This window comes from Perna viridis, chromosome 2, assembly GCF_037379345.1.
Source record: "Perna viridis isolate PV_CMFRI_1.1 ecotype Kerala chromosome 2, ASM3737934v1, whole genome shotgun sequence".
In the NCBI taxonomy this organism is placed as follows: Eukaryota; Metazoa; Mollusca; class Bivalvia; order Mytilida; family Mytilidae; genus Perna; species Perna viridis.
Window position 1 is genome coordinate 35,820,275 of NC_142446.1, and position 21,841 is coordinate 35,842,115.

Genomic DNA, 21,841 nt, shown 5'->3' on the forward strand with positions numbered 1-21,841 from the left:
GTACCCTTAAACAAATATACCGGTATACTTTTAATTTAAAGAACTAAAAACCAAAATATATCCATACAGTCTAGTGATAAACAAAATTCTTACTCAAATGTTGACTTATTTTCATCCAGAAAAGACCTTTTATGATAAACTTCACAGTGATTACTTTTGTAATAGAACCACTCAATAAAAACATTAAATTTGGAGTGCAGAAAAATAAATTCAGACACTTGCCTTTACCAAGTTAGACTTTATCATTAACTTTATTTCATGTGTCTCGCCGAGATATTCCATTTCATCTGAAATTCATACTAACATGCTTATTTGTGGCGTTTCTAGACATATTATAAAGTTCAGACATGACAAATGGATGGATGCTCAGACAACAAATTATCCTTCAAGTAATGATTTTATCCTGTGCTAAATTGAAATGATATTGTCAACTTATATGGTATTTCCTCTCACTTCAGCCAACTATCATTTTCAGTGAATTTGACGAATTATTAGTTCAAAACTTGCTGCATTAATATTTGGGGCATAAATGCAGCTAGAACTTGCAAAAATTTATTTAACAATATCATTTAAATTATTGGAATACACAAAGCATGTAACTAAAATAATTATTTCTGAATCTACACAATCCTGACCATTCAGCTTCATTTACAATTAAAGAACTGAAACACTGAGGAAAAACTTTTGCACCTAAATGCCTCAAGAAGAACAATGCTTCCAAAAAAAAACAAAACATTAGAACTAAGCAAAAAACCTGTCTGTAAACTGATAACTAAAACCAAACAAAATCAGCAACTTTCAAAACATTTCAACTTTCATAAGAATGACTAATTGCCTTCCCTTCCTTTCTACCTCCCTACAAAGGACAGTGTAAGACACAGCCACCCTACCTTTCTACCTCCCTACGAAGGACAGTGTCAGACACAGCCACCCTACCTATCTACCTCCCTACGAAGGACAGTGTAAGACACAGCCACCCTACCTTTCAACCTCCCTGGGAAGGGCAGTGTCAGATACAGCCACCCTACCTTTCAACCTCCCTACGAAGGACAGTGTAAGACACAGCCACCCTACCTTTCAACCTCCCTACGAAGGACAGTGTCAGACACAGCCACCCTACCTTTCTACCTCCCTAGGAAGGACAGTGTCACACAGCCACCTTACCTTTCTACCTCCCTACGAAGGACAGTGTAAGACACAGCCACTATATCTTTCTACCTTCCTAGGAAGGACAGTGTCAGACACAGCCACCCTACCTTTCAACCTTCCTAGGAAGGGCAGTGTCAGACACAGCCATCCTACCTTTCTACCTCCCTATGAAGGACAGTGTAAGAAACAGCCACCGTACCTTTCGACCTCCCTACGAAGGACAGTGTCAGACACGGCCAGCCTATCTTTCTACCTCCCTAGGAAGGGCAGTGTCAGACACAGCCACCCTACCTTTCTACCTCCCTATGAAGGACAATGTCAGACACAGCCAACCTACCTTTCTACCTCCCTAGGAAGGGCAGTGTCAGACACAGCCACCCTACCTTTCTACCTACATACGAAGGGCAGTGTCAGACACAGGCACTGGTCCGGTTGTTACCTCCCTAAGAAGGACAGTGTCAGACACAGCCACTGGTCCGGTTGTCAAATGTGATCAAATGCTTGATGGGTCAAAAACTGCTATAAGAGGGTAGTTTTTAGCCCATAAGTAAATCAGCACTATGGTTTAATAATTTTTGAGTTTCAGATTAACAATGTAGGTACCCTCTGAGCATGCTGGACAGACAAGGTGAAGACCAGCTTTTTCTGTCAGTAATGCAGGTAAAAAGGCAGACTTTCAAAAGATCCAATGTAAATACTACTTCTATCATGCAAAGACAGCAATTAAAATTCCATCCCTTACAGTGAAATATAACATTGCTAAAATGACATAGAATTAAAGACAGGAAAAAAAACAGACAATAACAGGAATGAATTTCTGTAACATTTTTATAATAAACATTTTTTTCCAATTATTTCATCAAAATAGTCTAGTCTAAAATATTTTATTTGTTTAACCTTTTTTTATTTTGTAAATTAATCCAAATATATTTCAGTATTCATACAGAAATATGGACATTTAATCCTATTCCCTGATCTCAGGAGTACAGTTAAGTTCTATTCAGTCTGAATGCTCATCTAGTCATGCTTTAAATATCTGCCCAATATAAAATCGAAGCTGAAGTCATTTCAGAGAGATGGTAAAAACATGCACTTAAAGTAGTTTTACTATAAAATGTTACAACATGATATTGTTCCCTGTAGTCAAAGAAAAAATACCTGTGTAGCTGCTAACATTCTCTTAAAAAAAACTATGGTTCTACTGTAGGCACAACTTTTTATTTTTTGCAATAAGTTTTTGATTGGTTTGTTCTGGAGACACATTCTGACTTTAATATTAGTCAAGAGCAATAATTTTTTTTCAGCAAAACAATCAACAATCTAATTAAAATTAGACCCATCAATTGTTCCATTCAATCACTGTATGTAGGATTTAACAACATTCCATTCTACTTTCTGTTCATGTGACCTTTTCAGAATACTCAGATTTTTCCTTTTGAATAATGTTGTCAAAATCATGAAAGACCAATTCTGATTGGCCTATCAGAAAGATAAGTGCCAAAGACACCAACTGCTGTCTGATATTCTAAAATCAGGTCTTATTCATAAATAGAGAACTGATGTACCTGGTTTAAGAAATTGAAAGTTCTGTCCATGTCTAGTCAATTAATATGCACTATTTTGTGTATTTTTGCACCTGTACTAATTATTCTTCAAACCTTGTCACCGTCCTGCTGTTTTAAATCTATGTAAATTGTACTGGTGAAGGACTTTAATATTAATTCGACTACCACAGTCTGTGCAACAAAAAAAGTATCTGCTCCAACCCAAACTGAATCTCCAAAATTTATCTTATCAATTAATTCTAAGCACAAACAAGAGGCTCCCAGGAGCCTGTATCTTCCATCTGCTTAAATTTTTGTCTTTCAAGGGCAATAACTCCAACAAGGGGTTGTGGGACAATTCTGACTCAAAGAAGACTTTGATAGGACATATCATAAGGATCATTTCATCAATTTATTTCATTCTATCCATAATAGTTTTCCAGATATTGGCTGAAAACTGCTAATAACTTTTTTCCCCTTTTAAGGGCAATGACTGTAACAAGCAAGTGTCTGAAAACTTTGATCCCTACAAACTATAGTAGGCCTTATGATAAGGATTATTTCAGCAACTGAAAGAACTCGGCTAAACCTAATGGTTTTGGAGATATATGAGATATGAAAACACTGAAAAAGGCTATAACTCCAAAATGGCTTACCAGATTATAATATATTTAGATCTCATCATGTTGAACACTTTTACCCATGTCAGAATTTTGCTAAACCTAAAAGCTTTGGAGATATATGCGAAAATCTTCCAACTGACCTATTCTATTTTTAGTAACAGCAGCCATGTTTTTCCAATCAAAAATCCCTACATCAGTCCGATGCAGAAGGAAGATTTGGTCAAATAGTGTCATCGTCGTTACAACGATGACAGACGACGACTATAACGGAGGACACTAAGTGATTACAATAGCTCACATGACATTCGGTCAGGTGAGCTAAAAAGGTGTCCCATGCCAGAACTGTTGTGTCTACCTTATTGCCCTATCCCCAAAACATTTTTTTTGTTTTAAATCTGTACCATTTAGTATGGTTCTACTACTTCTATGAATACAAATTTAATATTGACTTTAAAAACATTTCAAATTGAATTACTATGGTATTTTTTCGAAGCCCTTTCATCTGAACAAGATCAGAAGACTTCATGTTAAGGTTTCCTAATGAAAAATAAACTGTTTAATTTTACATTTTTTCATCCAAGCAAATATATCATGGTAATCTTGTGAGTGGCTTTCATCGTCATTATTCATCTATAGAAGACGAAAGAATTGCAAAAAAAGCATTTGGACTCTCATGTTATATTTTTAAAAACAAGAGTCATGTTTACTGACCGTTGAAAAACTTTAAATGATCAGTTTGTGCAGGACACCCTAAAAACAATTATGCCATTTTTCTTTTGATTTTGTTGCATGGTTTCAGAGAAGAAGATTTTCAAAGTTGTACAGGTGAAAAATGATTAAAAAAAATCATCTTTAGATGCTATGCCTTTCGGTGGATCAAAAATCCCCACATCAATTCTATGCAGAACACCCTAAGGAATACTCATACAAAGTTTGGTTCTGATTGGTCTTGTAGTTTCAGAGGAGGACAGTTTAAAAAAAAAATTGTTAAAAGACGACGGCAGACAATGACAACAGTGACGAATGATGGCCATGTTAACTAAAAAATTCATTTTGACCCTATGTTCTATTTTTCGAAACAGCAGCCATATTTTTTGACAAAACCAAGAGTTTAACAACCATTTTGTGCAAGATACCCTGAAAAAATTCATACCAACTTTCATTGAATTCTGTAAAGTAGTTTCTGAGGAAAAGATTTTAGAAAATAATAACATCAAAAACAGCAAAAAAATTTCAAAAAAGGGCAATAAGTCCAATCCCTTCAACACCTGCTAATGGAGTGTTCACATCACAACTCATACGTTATACCAGATCTTGCCGAAATTACACAGACTTTTTGTATCATGCTACAACTCCCATAAATAGGCTTCTGGAACAAAGGGTCATAGTTTTCCTTTCCTCATTTGTCTAAACAACCATTTTGTGCAAGATACCCTAAAAAAATTCATACCAACTTTCATTGAATTCTGCAAAGTAGTTTCTAAGAAAATATCTTAGAAAGTAATAACATCAAAAACAGCAAAAAATTTCAAAAAGGGCAATAAGTCCAATCCCTTCAGCACCTGCGTATGGAGTGTTCACATCACAACTCATACGTTATGCCGGAGATTGCCGAAACTACGCAGACTTTTTGTATCGCGCTACAACTCTCATAAATAGGCTTCAGGAACAACGGGTCATAGTTTTCTTTTCCTCATTTGTCTACTCCGGACTTGACTTTTATGCAATTTGGCGGGTGTTTCTAGAAAAGCAGAGGACGCTTACCCTACCGGTGCACCTGGTCCATGCTCCCAGTTTTTAGTGGAGTCTGAGTTGCTCCTTTGCTTTTGTTACTTTGTTTTTATGATTCTAGTTACTTTATGTTCTTTGTTGTGTATGTCTGTTTTCCATGTCTGGTCTTTGTCCCTGGATTACATTCTTTTGATTACCGCTATAACCTTGGTTCCCTTGATTACTCTTCCAACTGGGGTAAACAGATTTTCACCAAAATTTAACCACAAATAGATCTAATAATGCCGAACACTTTTACCATGTCAGAATTTGGTTAAACCTAAAGGTTTTGGAGAAAAACTGCTGTCTGACCCCTATGTTCTAAACATAATAATGGTGGCCATGTTTTTTTGATGGATCAAAAATCAAAATATTCACTTTGAGCAGGATGCCCTCAGAAAATTTTAAATTAAGTTTCATCAAAATCCATTCAGAAATGATGATGACAGACACCAAGTGATGGTAACAGCTCACAAGGCCGACAGCCAGGTGAGCTAAAAAAGGCATGATCCACCAGAACAGATTAAACCAAAACAGATTTCTTCTTTTCTCAGTTTTATTTCCAGTTCAATTAATAGACTTCTATTTTGAAGCATCCTTTTATGAAAAAAAACATACAAAAAGTGTACTGATTAGTAGTTGCAGAAAAAAAAAACAACACATCATTAAATAGCACTCAGATTTTAATGGACCTTAAATTCAATGCCATTAACTCTATGACATCAGAACAACCCCATAAACAAAACAATCTGCACTTTTGCTCTTTAAAAGATGAATTACATCACTTACTGGATGATATCATCGGACACGGCACCATGCATTGATGCCAATTTCAACTTTTTAAAAATCAGCTGGTATGAGTCAAGCCCCCTGTATAGATATTTCTACCTTGTTTTAATGCATATCAGTTAATGAGACAGAAGCATAATTGCATCCATCGCAATTTATTGTATCAGGTTCTGGCGATCTGATCAGAATAAATAAAAGCAAACATTGATGACTTTGGAAATGTTCCGAATCACATTACCTGGTTTTGAATTACGGCAACAAGAGTTGCATGACTCAAGTTCATTAAATGAATAGCAATGTCAGGATGTCGAATTTTTAATTAATACTGAGACTTTAACTGCTTTATACTTGTGTAATTTACGATTTTCACAAATTAATTTTGCAGGAGATTAATTTTTGCTAACATCATGCAGCGCTATTTACAAATTACTTGTTACTTTTTAATAATGGTTTTCCTTTTTATAAGTGTCTTGAAATAGAACAATTGGAAGTACCCAAGTGACTGCGCACTTCGTACCCAAGTGACTGCGCACTTCATCACGCTCATATCTTTTAAGAATGTTATTCTTTCTGAAAACTATTGTGAAGCATGCAAATCATGACAATATATATCATAACCAGAATTGAAAAAAATGCTCTTTTCTTTAAGTATAAATTTTAAATCTGGGGTCTGTGGATTTTTTATTTGAAGGGGAAGTCCTGAAGCTCAGGGTTTTTTCAAATCCCATTTTCTACAGCTCTCTAGAGACTTGATTTGTTTTCTTCTACCTACAAAATAACATGATAGGACAAAAGGAAGAAAATTACAGGAAATGAATATTATTAAGGTTTAGACAGACTTACAAGAATCAATATCAAAAGGATTTAATTCCCAAAGATATTCAAGGATATAGAATTAATAGCATTGAAATATTTTTTACAGTTGTAACATCAATGGAATTCTTTAAGTCGGCATGGATACTAAAATTATCTATTTCTATGCTGTCTGACTTTCATGACTTATGAAATCTCCCAGAATTCCAATAGATTTAACAATGATATATTTTCTGATTGAAAGCCAACAGAGAGCTAGAAATCAGACAGTGAATTCTAAAACAAAATAAAAGAAAAGAATGAGGACCTTTCGTGCTGTAAATCTGCCCACTTTTTCAAATTTGTTTATCAAGGAAATGTCAACATCTTAGTTGAGTTTGCATAACACTTTGTTAAATCATTTACAGTGAATCAAACTTAAAAATAGCAATTGTGCATAGACTTAAAAATAGCTTTTGTCCAAAGAACTAAAAATAGCCATTGTCCTTAGACTTAAAAATAGCCATTGTCCATAGACTTAAAATAGCTTTTGTCCATAGACTTTAAAATAGCCATTGTCCATAGACTTAAAAATAGCCATTGTCCATAGACTTAAAAATAGCCATTGTCCTTAAACTGTTAATTACTCAATGAGTAATAGCTCCTTCTTTTAAGATGTAAAACTCTTTATAAGCTACTCATTTTGCTTTCTGTATATTCAGTGGTTAAGATTAGGAGGGGCCACATGCCATTAATCATATTCAAACTGAAAATGTCCCATAGCAATCAGGAATATTTGAATAGAATGTTGAAGAATGTCCTACTGAAATTTTTGAATTTGATGGAAAATGACCCACTCTCAAAAATCTAACCCCAGTCACTGTATATTGATATTTGATCTCAATCCATCATATAGTTTCATCTATATTCATTGAAGAGCAGGCAAAGCAGGAGCTGCGCTGATAGGTTTTAGAATAATTCAGTTTCTTTTTAAAACACTGACGTTGGATTATCTCCCTTTGCAAGCTCCCATAATAATCACCTTGCTTTACACACATCTGTGTACAATGCCAAACCTTTAAATAAATTTTCATCAAAATCCATCTGACAGCTTTGAGCTTACATGGTATGTACAATGATAAATGGACAGGCAGGACAACTGAAATAGTGACTCCTTTGCAGTGTTACATAAAGGTCTTGGCTAAAAATAAAGGCAAATGTATTCTAGCATTTTGTGATTTTTTACTAAAGCGATCCCTTCATTGAAATTCCTAGTTATAAATCTGTTGATGAATGAAAAGACAACAAAAATAAAGCTATAGGTAACCTTCAGGTGAACTTACACATCCCTAATGGTCATTTAAATCATTAAGTCTCTAATAAAGTTGAAAGAGTAATTGAGATTTAATGTGGTAAAGTACTGGACACTGGCTAAATCAAACCTTGTATATGTTATCACCATGGTAATATACATCACCAAACCAGAGACAAAATAATCCCTTATCCGGTAATCTTACAAGATAAGAAAGGACAAAATTTCCGCACCTCAAATATACCGTGGTAATTGCACCATTAGACCAATAACGACACAGACAATATCCATATAAAGTCTCTATTTGATCTGTGAGCCAATCTTGTTGATACATCAAGCAATTTATGGGAAAAAATCTGTCGTCTAGACGATAATTTTATTTTTGTCTTGGGTAGTTTATAAGATGATGGAAGCTAACAAGATATAATCAATAACAACTGTAAAAATGTCTTCAGGACAAATTCTTCTGATCAATGAAACCGCACCAATAATAAAACTTAATTTACACAATTGATTGCAGTTCTAACATAGAATGCTAAATCACATTTAAAATATGAAAAAAGGACAAAAATATCTGATCAAATTTTATTCTATTAACAACTGTTCCAACTATCCTGAGGTATGAACTTCTTAACCTCAAAACTTAACGATGAATCTTGAGATTTTTTTAGCTAAAGACCAAAGAATATAGATAAGCAAATTTTTTTTTTTAATTCAGTGGAGAAATAAACATGAATATAAGAAAAAACAAAACATGTATTCTGATGTAAAACAGTAGTTACTCCCACAAAAATGTTCATATATGAATTTCTAGCATGACTGAAGAATTCATACTACATTCAATCAGATGTGATATGGTACTATAGAATCTTCAAGACCATGGGACATCATTGATACACCTGACTTCTCACTTAGATAAGATTTAAAAAGTATATTTTATTCCCCGATACTATCTTTGTTGTAGGTTAATTGGTGTGTTGGAAGTGGATTTGACCATCTAACTTTCAATAGTCAATTTACTTACTTCTGCATGATTGACCAATGATTACAGATCTATACCCTATAAAAACTAAGGGCCGTAACATCGGTAAAAATGATTCAACCATAACCAAAGCCTGACTTAATCTGTAACTTCCCAAAGTAAGACTACATACAAAATATAAAATCAATTGGTACAAGCATTACAAAAATAAGTGCAGCAAACTGTAAATTCACTGAAATTTGAAGTCAAAGGGCCATAACTTCCATCAAAATCATTCAACCGTAACCAAAGTCAAACATAATCTGTAACTTTTCATAATAAGGCCATATACCAAAAACAAACTTATTTGGTAAAAGCATAACAAAAAAAAGTGTCGAAAACGCGGATGGTTGCCCGGCATTTCCATGTCCCCTTGTGACACGTCGCGGGAGACTAAATGTTGAACAGCTCAGGGCCCAGTTTCATAAAGAATCTTACATTGAGATTTTCCTTAAGTCCTTTTTTTACTCAAATTAACATCAAACAGATGATTTGAAGAAAATTCAAAGATTGTAATTTATATTTTTGATTATAATTTGAGATAAACCCAGGCGAGGTCTGACCCCTGCCTAGGGTATTCCTGTAAAATATTTAGTCAAAATCATTTCAGAACCACCTGAGGAGGGGGCAAAAACTAAGACAGTTCTTGTAGACCTAGCAAGAAGTACATCATGTCACTTTATCAAATTTACAATAAATGGGCCATACACTGAATAACTAATTCCATTATTTCAGAATTACAACATCAAAATGATTCTGTTCTTCGACTCTTTATGGTATAAATTACATCACTTTTTCCACTTGGTTGTGAGGTTGTTCAACTTTCACTTCATGCAATATGCAACAATAGAATCCCAAAATGCTTTTCCATGTTCTATCTATTCCATCCACTGATTTACTTGTACATCCTCAGTTAAGTAATTTCTTTAATCACACCAAAATTCGGTTAAGATATTATGTGCATGCAAATACCTGGTAGATGTAGTCATTGAAAATGCTTGAAAGTATTTGAACGAATGCCAAGCAATCTTTCGACAAAAACACAAAGAGGAAAATATTTACATGTTGCATAACAAATATAATGTCTTTTGTTTCTCTCTATGAAATCACTTAACGAGATACAAGCCAAAATATCTTTCTGATCATTCAAATTACCCATTTAATACCTACCAATGGATATACTCTGTAACGAAACAGCAGCTGTATTTAATAACTGATACATAAAGTTTCGTTTTGTTTTTTTTATTGGAAATTTCTAAAATCTCTATTTATCTGTTATGCAGACCTTCAAATATTGTTTGGTTCCAATTTACTTACATAACCAATTAACAAATTTCTAAACCCAAAAATTCATTTTCGTCAAAATAATTTTTTTCATATTCAAATGACTGTTTAAAGTACTTTTGAATTATTTTTTTAGGTACAAGTTATTAGACAGACAAAATATTCTCTGGCTTGCATGAGGGACAGGAAATATTTCTGGCTTGCATGAGGGACAGGAAATATTCTCTGGCTTGCATGAGGAACAGGAAATATTTCTGGCTTGCATGAGAGACAAGAAATATTTCTGGCTTGCATGAGGGACAGAAAATATTCTCTGGCTTGCATGAGGGACAGGAAATATTTCTGGCTTGCATGAGGGACAGGAAATATTCTCTGGCTTTACATCAAACCACACTAAGTTGACTAATACGAAGCAAATGTAGAAATTTATCACTTAGTTCATTTAGTACATATAGCATCATATGGCTGTAAGGGCCTGAGGAATGTTTTATGAAGTTTACCCAGATTTTCACAAAAATTTCACTGATTATGTTCCAATGAGTTGGAAGAGTAACCAAGGGAACCAAAATTCTAGCAGAAATCGAAAGAATGTAATCCAGGAACAAAGACAAGACATGTAAAACAGACAAACACAACACAGATCATAAATTAACCAAAATAATACAAAGTAACAAAAGTAAATGAGCAATACAGACCCCACCAATAACTGGGAGCATGGACCAGATGTACTGGTAGGTTAAACGTCCTCTGCTTTTCTAGAAACACGGCTGAGTTGCTCATAAAAAAGTTAAATCCAGGGTAAACGAAAGAGGAAAGGAGAACTATGACAGGTTAAAACATATTGTTTTTCAAATATTTTTTACATGTTCAAATGTTGTACAAGTCTCAGTCATAGGACAAGTGTCTTAAAAAACAGACTGTCTAACTGAAGTTATCAATGTGGAAGACTATTCATTTAAAAAAAAAAATAGGACATGACAAAGAGAGAGAGCAGATTTGATAGAAACAACTTGACCAAAAGTGTATGTAATGCAACAATAGGTTTACATGTACATGACAATATACACCTGTAGTGTTTATTAATAAAACCTCACACAAATAAGGGGTTTTCTGAAAGCAGTATTTAATACCTTTAAATAGACTATCAACTGGACTTCCAATTTATTTTTACAACAGGATATCCTTGATTTCCATTGTATATATAACTATAACATTTCATACCTGTCAGTCCATACAGTCCTGCTTTAGTCTTCAAATTCATTTCTGTAATTAGAAAACTGGTTGTAATTATTGAAGATTAAAAACAATCTGATGCATAAAAAACTCTATTTGTATTTATTTTAATGGTAGTCATGTGCTGAGGATGGCAACTGAGAAAATATCCAAAACAGCCTTGAGCTGGACATCATAGGGAAAAGAAAGCAAGGATGTTCTTGTACCATCTGCTGGAAACATTTATGACAGAACTGCATTATCTGGTATACACCTGAGGAGGGGCACCAAAGACAGGAAGCTTGTTTTACCAGTCCCTGCAGGGATGAAAAGGACTTGTTAATAGTACCAGGTAATTACTTTAAAATTCTCAATCATATTACTTAATAAATCATATTTTTTATCCCAATCTAATTCATTATTCTGACACTGAGAGTCACCTTACCACTTTATTGTCTATATACCAGAATGCTGCATGCTTCAAAGAGAAGCAATAACAACTAAAGCAAGATTAATATTGTGTCTCCATTATTGTGATGCAACATTTTTCTGTGAAATTTATTAAAAAAAATCAAAATTTACTAAAAAAAAAAAAAAAAAAAAAAAAAAAAGATCTAAATGCAATTACTCCCTGTGCATTATGTACCAAAAAGCTGATTCATTATTTATTCCATCCAATTAATAAAAGAAAGGTAAGATGCTTTTATTTCCCATCAACTGGAGAAAGATAAAGTATTGTTGAGGTATATTAATGCTCCTATTTTCCTATAAAGATAAAAAGCATTAATACCAGTACAGATTTGCTAAATACACAGAACTAATTGTAGAAAGTGAATTTCTGTGGGAAACCAAAAACAATTCCTACTACAATGCATGTGTGGCCAACATAAGCAAGAAAGTGGACTTCTATTAGATTTGAGTTTGAGGGTTGAGATACATGTAACAACCAGGTTCAACTGTACCCAGAACAATAGCTGCTGCTGCAATTGTGATGTTCAGTGTATATATGCACTTCACACATGCTGTTTTTCATCAAGACCTAATGTTTTTGTCTCTGTAAAAAAACACTACAATTTTCATCAATTTCAAGGACAAAGATACAAAACAGCTGGAGCACATATTTCATTTGTTGTTTTTTGTACCCACAGTGCTGAAAATAATGATAAATAATATGAGAAAATCAGACTAAATCTGAGATTAGCCAACATTTGTCATTTTTTTTTTTTTACTTCCTAAATGATTTTACATGTAGCAAGCTCAAATATTTTGATACCTTTTGTTTTTTTGCACCAGCAAAGATAAATATCACAGAAATTCAAGCCAAATCTGAGATAAAAAAAAATTGAAAATTTTAGTTTTTACTTTCTAAATGCAATAACATGTAGCAGAGTCAAATGTTTTGTGTAAAATGCCAAATAGCGTGATTTTTTGCAATAAACATACATAATCCTGCAGATTAAAATAATGTCCATGTTTTTATAGCTTTCAATCAAATTCAATAAGGCTGTTTGTTTTGATGCTATCAATGCTTAAAGGCATCCAAACAAAACAATTCCAACCAGATTAAAAAGCTTCTATGCTTATCAACAAAGATAAAACTAGTAAATTTTTGCTTGAGACAATAAATTAAAAAAATAGTTGATATATACTGACATGACATATTCAAACTGTTGCCAATGACGGAGCAGAATATGGGATGGAACCTTTTATACAAGGAAACCAATTGGATTTTTCTGCTGTTAAGGATCAAATTTCTGGAAAAACAGGACTTAATTTAATGAAATCATGAAAAAATTACAAGAGCACTACTGCTCATTCAGGATATTCCTATCTTTCTTAGCTCTAAGCAAGGGGGTTCAAAGTATAGTATGAAACCCTCTTTCCCCTGCCCTTGTCTGTCAGGAGAAAAAAGGTGTTAAAAACAAGCTTATAATTGGTTATGGACTTTCAAAGATGTGAATATTTGGTCTAAATTAATGTCCCTATGAACCCCTGAAATATTTCTGGCTATAGCCCTGCTAATTAATTAGATTCTTTGACTGACCAATCAGGAAGTAGATCTGCTATAGATCTAATTTCAGTTGGCAATGTATGGTATTACTTGCATACCAAATATGAAATGATAGAAAAAAGTGTAGAGAGATTGTTATCCCTAAGTTTTAAAATATGAAGGTCGCAAAGGAGGACATGGTCATTATCAGACCTAAAACAGGTCAGCAGGAAGCCTTGAAATCAATATAAAGTTTTAGAGTTAAGTTTAATTAAGCCCTTCAATAGTAAGAATAAAGAGCTTTGAAGAGAACTGTATGATATGACTACAACAATTTGAACTTTGTTCACTTGGGACTAGTTAACACAATACACAAACGTGAAATTCAGTTACAAGTGAAAAAAGTTCTGCTTTAAGGGTGCTAATCAAAGACATTTGCTTTTGATCCCTGTCACTGAAACATATCTGATTGAAAAATGCGGGCAGTAATTTTTATAAGGAATCCAATTACAACATGTCAAAATCTTACCAAAAATGATAAAATCAAGTTTTTTTAGGCTTCTTTGGCCACTATGCACATCCACATATGGTAATCTAACACCCTATTGAGTTTCATAACAACCCTGCAAGTGAAAGAACAGTTGTGGGAAACACAAGAGACTAAGTTTAGCTGAAAAAGTTAAACAGTCGTCATTTCTACAATTTGTGTGCAAACATATATTTCTGACCGTATGCACGTCCATGTGCTTATACAGATTACATACCACAAATTTTCATAACAATGCTGCAAGCTACTAAGAAAAGAGTTCAAACAGAGTGAATACTATATACCTCCACCAAACTTCATTTGTAGGGTTATTACAAAACACATTTTCTACCAATTCATATAACATCCATTTTCCCCTTTCACCTCCAATATGGCAAAAAAACTCCAAAACAATTTGGCCTTCCACCATGTTACTATGAACTTTGTGTTAAAATTTCAAAAAAAGACTCAAGTTATTGTAAATAAAGAAAGATAATGGATATCAATAACAACACCACCAACAACAACGACGACAGGGTGATATCATTGTACAACCTAAAACATTTTCAAAGATTATATCAAATCATGGTCTTATTCCCCTCTCTAAACCTTCCATTAATATTTAATAGCTACACGCATATATATTTATATCTTATATCAAGTAGCCATGACTTGTTGATCGTAAGAAAATGCGACTAAAGTTTCATACAAATGGGCAGAGGGATGGAAGGTCTGACGAACAGTGGTATAATATAATACTGTGAGAGCACTTTTATTCATGGATATCAATTTTCATGGATAGCAGACAAATCTTTGGTTCATGGATTCTTGAATTTGTTGTTTGATTTGTTGTTTGTTTATATGTCTCCCATATTGGAAATAAATGAAAAATATGTATTGCATCATGAATTTAATTTCGTGGTTTGTATCAACCACGAAATCCACACAAATTGGTACCCAACAAATATAAAATCTTTCACAGTATCCTTTATTCCTTTGGATAGGAGAACTGAAATAATGAAAGAAAAATTGGTCCAGTCCATGAGGCTTTAAGTTCACGCACATGTACATATAAATTTCCACATCTCATTTCTATCCTATTTTTCTGGCGAGTCACAGAAGGGTTTCTAGGGTTTGTGAGATTGGAGGAATTTCAGAACATTGTTTCACAGTCCTTGCCTGATAAATTGCTACACTGTTTTAAAAGTAAATGAATACAATATCAGCAGGATGTCTTCCAGACACAAAAATTAAACATAACTTAAGCTAAACCACATGTAGAATAAACACCCAACCCAACAGTGGCTGTATGATGTAATTGTGACTAAGTGACATTTATCAGTGACACATCCGATGTCTTCAGTCACAGACAGATAAAATGCCATGATTCACGTAATGGACATCAAAGATGAGAAATGAGTGGGTCAGAATAATATAACTCATAATGACCACATCATCCAGACAAATTAATACAAGACCATTACTAATATTTCAGCTTGTGAAAGAACATATGATGGAGATTTGAGTAATATTCAACCAAAGAATCAGGCAAAGTAAGAGCTTTTTCATCAACAAATATCAGATTTAGTACAATTGAAGTGTAGATTATATATATTTTCAAGCAAACTTTAGTTACAACTGGGAGGGGGGGTGGGTAGTGAGTAGATGGAAATATTTTTCTAGCAAACCTCAAAAAATTAACATCTTCAGGCAAAGCCTTTTAAGGCAAATTATCAAAGATAAGTGTTTTTTTAATGTTCTACAGATCACAACAAACCTAAACAACTTCATGAATAAAAAAAATAATAACCATGCTCTGCATGTGATTTAGATACAACAATACCAGATTCTGAATACTGTACAAGACAATGATAACAGCTTCAATAAAGAAGACGTATTAGCCATGTTCCATCAGTAGACCAATCAGCAGCTTTATCTAGCTTTGTATAAAAAGAAACTTGACAAATTTGACAATTGGACAATTAAATGTACAATACACTCCAGACAAAACCAACCCACAATGGTATGTAGACAATACACTCACTCCAGACAAAACCAACCCGCAATGGTATGTAGACAATGCACTAACTCCAGACAAAACCAGCCCACTTAAGCAATGGTATGCAGACAATACACTCACTCTAGACAAAACCAACCCACTTAAGCAATGGTATGTAGACAATACACTCACTCCAGAAAAAACCAACCCACTTAAGCAATGATATGTAGACAATACACTCACTCCAGACAAAACCAACCCGCAATGGTATGTAGACAATACACTAACTCCAGACAAAACCAGCCCACTTAAGCAATGGTATGTAGACAATACACTCACTCCAGACAAAACCAGCCCACTTAAGCAATGGTATGTAGACAATACACTCACTCCAGACAAAACCAACCCACTTAAGCAATGGTATGTAGACAATACACTCACTCCAGACAAAACCAGCCCACTTAAGCAATGGTATGTAGACAATACACTCACTCCAGACAAAACCAACCCACTTAAGCAATGGTATGTAGACAATACACTCACTCCAGACAAAACCAGCCCACTTAAGCAATGGTATGTAGACAATACACTCACTCCAGACAAAACCAGCCCACTTAAGCAATGGGATGTAGACAATACACTCACTCCAGACAAAACCAACCCACTTAAGCAATGGTATGTAGACAATACACTCACTCCAGACAAAACCAGCCCACTTAAGCAATGGGATGTAGACAATACACTCACTCCAGACAAAACCAACCCGCAATGGTATGTAGACAATACACTCACTCCAGACAAAACCAGCCCACTTAAGCAATGGTATGTAGACAATACACTCACTCCAGACAAAACCAACCTGCAATGGTATGTAGACAATACACTCACTCTAGACAAAACCAACCCACTTAAGCAATGGTATGTAGACAATACACTCACTCCAGACAAAACCAGCCCACTTAAGCAATGGGATGTAGACAATACACTCACTCCAGACAAAACCAACCCACTTAAGCAATGGTATGTAGACAATACACTCACTCCAGACAAAACCAGCCCACTTAAGCAATGGTATGTAGACAATACACTCACTCCAGACAAAACCAACCCGCAATGGTATGTAGACAATACACTCACTCCAGACAAAACCAGCCCACTTAAGCAATGGTATGTAGACAATACACTCACTCCAGACAAAACCAACCCACTTAAGCAATGGTATGTAGACAATACACTCACTCCAGACAAAATCAACCCACTTAAGCAATGGTATGTAGACAATACACTCACTCCAGACAAAACCAACCCGCAATGGTATGTAGACAATACACTCACTCCAGACAAAACCAGCCCACTTAAGCAATGGGATGCAGACAATACACTCACTCCAGACAAAACCAACCCACTTAAGCAATGGTATGTAGACAATACACTCACTCCAGACAAAACCAGCCCACTTAAGCAATGGTATGTAGACAATACACTCACTCCAGAAAAAACCAACCCACTTAAGCAATGGTATGTAGACAATACACTCACTCCAGACAAAACCAACCCACTTAAGCAATGGTATGTAGAGATAACACAATAAATAATCTATCAAAAAATAAACACTTATAAACAAATTTCCAAGACTACATTATCAATACAATTGGAATTGTTGAACATTAAAGCAAAATGGAAAAGGCATATAATAGTTCTCAGGGAAGACTGCTATGATGGCCACAAAACCCATTCAGACAACTTAAAAACTCATATTATCAGAAGCCTTTTAATGTATTAAGACATACAAAATTAATCAAACCAAACTATATTAAGACAATAACCAGTAGATCCACTAGATGAAAAGTATATATATTTCTGATCTCTTATTCAGCAATTTGCAGCTATCGCAAGAAAAGAAATAAATCAGTGAGATCAGTGTTATTGACAATGATTTGTCTTCCAGGAAAACATTTATAAATTCCACAGAATGATAAGTAATGATGCATTAGACAAATAGACGTAGATCAGATATGGGATGTGAACAATTTTGATATGTTGTAGACTATGTCTACAACAGGTCAAAGGTAAGCAGTCAAGGCCCTTTTAAATTTCAAGGCAAACTTTACATGAGGACACATTGTTTTTCATTATCATGGATATAAATCCATAAGGAATGGTTCATATACCTTTGTTTCCCAAATAAATCTAAAAATACTTTATTGAACACAATAAATGTTTTCATGCTTTAAACCAAAGGATGCAGTGTGAAAAATAGACACCTGTCCGGTTGCCAATATAAGTATGAAAAGAAAAAAAAATTTTTATAACAATAATAACTCCATTGAAATTTGAATCTTACTTTAGACACTACACAGGAAAACTTGTTTGAAAAGTTATTGGCTTTTTGTTACTTCCAACAAGGTAACTTTTAACTAACTCATTTCAAATGAAGGAAAGAGTCAGTATACCGTACCATACACAGAACATGGAACTATTATGACCTGTGGAAACAAATTTTTTTAGGAAACTATTACCAACATTGACTAAACCCATCATCTTTGGAAAAACACAGACAAATTTAAACAGAACAAGCTATTAAGTGACTGACTGAAGGTTGTTTGCACAGACAACAGAAGTATTGACATCATCCAATGATGCAACTTTGCCCTCAACTACAAATCAATGTTGGAATTAATCTACCGGTATATTTTGATCTCACTTCAGTGTTTAGATGTTTCTTGAGCCATAAAATTTGGACGATTTTGATTGATTTCTTTATATAGTTTTTTCACAAGAATAAAATAAAAATAACCTAACTTCCAGCTCAGATGCACTGACATTTCATAAGCCTTACAGCAATCGATTTTTCACTTTGTCTGAGAATACGACATTTGAAACTTATCTAAAATTTCTATTACCAGTCTTTTTTAAGTTGCAATCATGAAAATCTTCATTAGGATTAGAGTCTGCTTTCAAAGGAACTCTGCTTTAAAATTTAAATTGCAGTTTCTTATTGAAGCTTTGCAATTTCCTTTTAAAGAGTTCAGACTTCCTTTCAAGTATTTCTGTAATAGTCTATATAAATCAGGCTTTAATAACAAACGTTGAGTCAAAACAACCCTGCAGATTTCAATTTTTATGAATTATTTTCTGAGATAAAGAGAAGAAATTACAAAGCATCTTTCAACTTTGTTCTCAATCTATTACTCATAAATATGAATGGAAAAAAAAGGTGTCTAATACCAGAACTGTTTTATCCATCTTATTGCCCTATCCCCAAAACATTTTTTGAAAATTTCTACCATTTAGTATGGTTCTACTAGATTTCTTTTAGCTATCTGAATGAATACAAATTTGACAATAACTTTGAAAATATTTCAAATTGAATTGCCACAGTATTTCATCAGGAACAGGATCAGTAGACCTCACATTAAGGTTTCCTAATGAAAAATAAACTTGTTAATTTTACATTTTTTTTATTTAAGCCAATGACATTGAACAGTTTCTACTTTAAATTTTTACTCCAAGGTATTTAACTGACATAACATTTTTTTGTAGAACTTAAATGTCAAATCGTCATCCACTATTTTATTCTAACATTTATACCCTCGCAATATGCCATATATTTATCCTGACCCATTTTAGGATTAATGCTTGTATTTTAGAGCATACCATACATCAAGTTTGAAATAATCTGATTCCAATATGACATCCACTCATTTAGTGAGTAATAAAAATGCCACTGGTAGCTATGAAAGGAATCATAAGCTAGGTACCCAAATTGTATGCATATCATATAAAACATATCTACATAGCAAAAAAGTTTCAAATGATTGGAAAATTTTATTGTCGAGTCACAGTACAATTTAGGACAATTTTTATAATAAGCAGCAACTTGCTATGCCCTCACAAAAAATTCATCAAAATAATGCCATGGCATTGAATGTAAAGCGTCTCCTTAGACACCCAACTTGTCACACTAGCATCTGAAATAACTAATCTAGATATACCTTCACTCCATATCAGTTGAGTGGTAATTCTAATATGGCGTGTTTCAAAGCTCTTTAGACAACAGCCATGGCAAAATAGTGATAAACACATGACAAAAATTCTGTGAAACAGGTGGGCTGCATCCACTAAAAATATGAAGAAATCAGTCCTAATAGAATCGAAATATATCCTGGAAACTCCATTTCAACATTGTTTTACCACAGGCTGGCCATTTATGTCATTATGTAACCCCTAGCTATGGCTCTGGGGTATAACCATGTGACATAAATGGCCAGCCTGCGATAAAACAATGATAAAATGGAATTTCTGTGATTTATTTCTTAATTTCAATGCAGGTCTGTCCTGGTTTAATGCGATTCAATCAGAAACTAATTAATTCGGGTGGAGCCAAGGTTAAAATAGCATAGTGTGAACAGGGTAAGAGAAAAAAAGAGCCAAACTGTAGAGAAACAGCTAGCTCCTTAGGCAGTCTATGGGTCTTCATTTAACAGTAAGAAATTTTTCACACCAATTAAATAACAAATGCAGTTCTCGTTTTTCTGCATAACCTGTATTTCTGTCCTGGGAAAAGAGATTCATTAAAATGTCTGCTGTCTGTATCCTGAACACTACAAACCATATACAGCCATAAGAAAAAGTCTGAATATATCATTCCCACAAGTAAAGAGGGTGTTTCATTAGGTGCGAGACATACTGGAAAGTGGAAATTAGATTTCAGTAAATTAAGTTACATAATACCATTACTGGCTAGACTGTTTACCATTTCACAATTTTTTACAATTGGCAATGGATTTGATGGGAAATGAAGTGCCCATAAAATTGTCATATTGGTGTTTTGCTTAACAGGATATGACAAAACTTAACTTTTCTCAGAAAAGAAGCAGACTGTCGTGGGGTCTCAAGGATTTAACAATTGATGAGCTGTATGACAGCTTGCTTAATTGATTTCATTTATTTTCTACGAGGAAGGTTTATCACAAGTACAGAGCTGAAAAGCGTTTTTTAAATATTTTATTTAAAATTTGTCAACCAAATTTCCAACAATTATTTAGAGTTACTACAAGTCCTTCTCTAAAAAAATAAATGTTAGTTTCAACTGATAGCACTTCTCTGATGGTGGCTGTGGAAAAAAAACCTATCTACCTGGTGTCACATTTGAAAGAAACTTAAAAAAAATCAAAAAAATCAAAAATGGACTTGAAGCAAGTTTATAATCAATCAATTAGTCCTACTTTAAGGTACAATGTATATTGAGAACTGTATGAAACAAAGTCTAAGGGAGATAATCCATACCAATAAAACAATAATGGATATGGAGAATATGTTCAAGAGACAACCCCATCGGAATGGAAACTTTCAGCTCAAGGTCACCCATGGCTCTTCAATGAATAGCGAGGAAATCCTCACACCACAGGGCAGGCTGCAGCTGGTCCCAAAACATCATAAACAGGTACAGCAAAATAGTCACCTCTATATACTCTGGCAACATAATATTAAACTGAAAGTGAAAACAAAGCAAGACATACAGAGGCCAGAATTTCCAGACTCAGGTCTGGCGCAAATAAATGTGGCAGGGTTTAAGTACCTAGATGTGATCACAATTCCTCTCTTTTTTAAAACTGGCCATTGTGGAAAAAATATTACACAATTAAACATTTCTAAAAAGTAGTTCAAAAAGAGTCCATTGTTAAAACAAAAATAAAGAAACTGATTATAAGTTAGACAAATGCACAAACAAAGAACTACTAACAGTTAACTGACATACCAGCTTCAGACCAATTTAAACCAGGGTAGGAAACAGACAAAATTCCAGCCAGTCCTGAATAAAATTTTT

The 21,841-nt window shown here is 34.0% G+C and overlaps 1 long non-coding RNA gene across 1 annotated transcript in view; it reads right to left on the minus strand.

Moving 5' to 3' along the window:
* The window catches only part of LOC148624831 (uncharacterized), a 40,001-nt gene that overhangs the window by 1,647 nt on the left and 16,513 nt on the right, over positions 1-21,841 (minus strand). Inside the window, exon 2 of the long non-coding RNA XR_015919787.1 lies at positions 11,506-11,547. This is a non-coding gene — a long non-coding RNA (uncharacterized LOC148624831). The remainder of the gene's footprint in view (positions 1-11,505; positions 11,548-21,841) is intronic.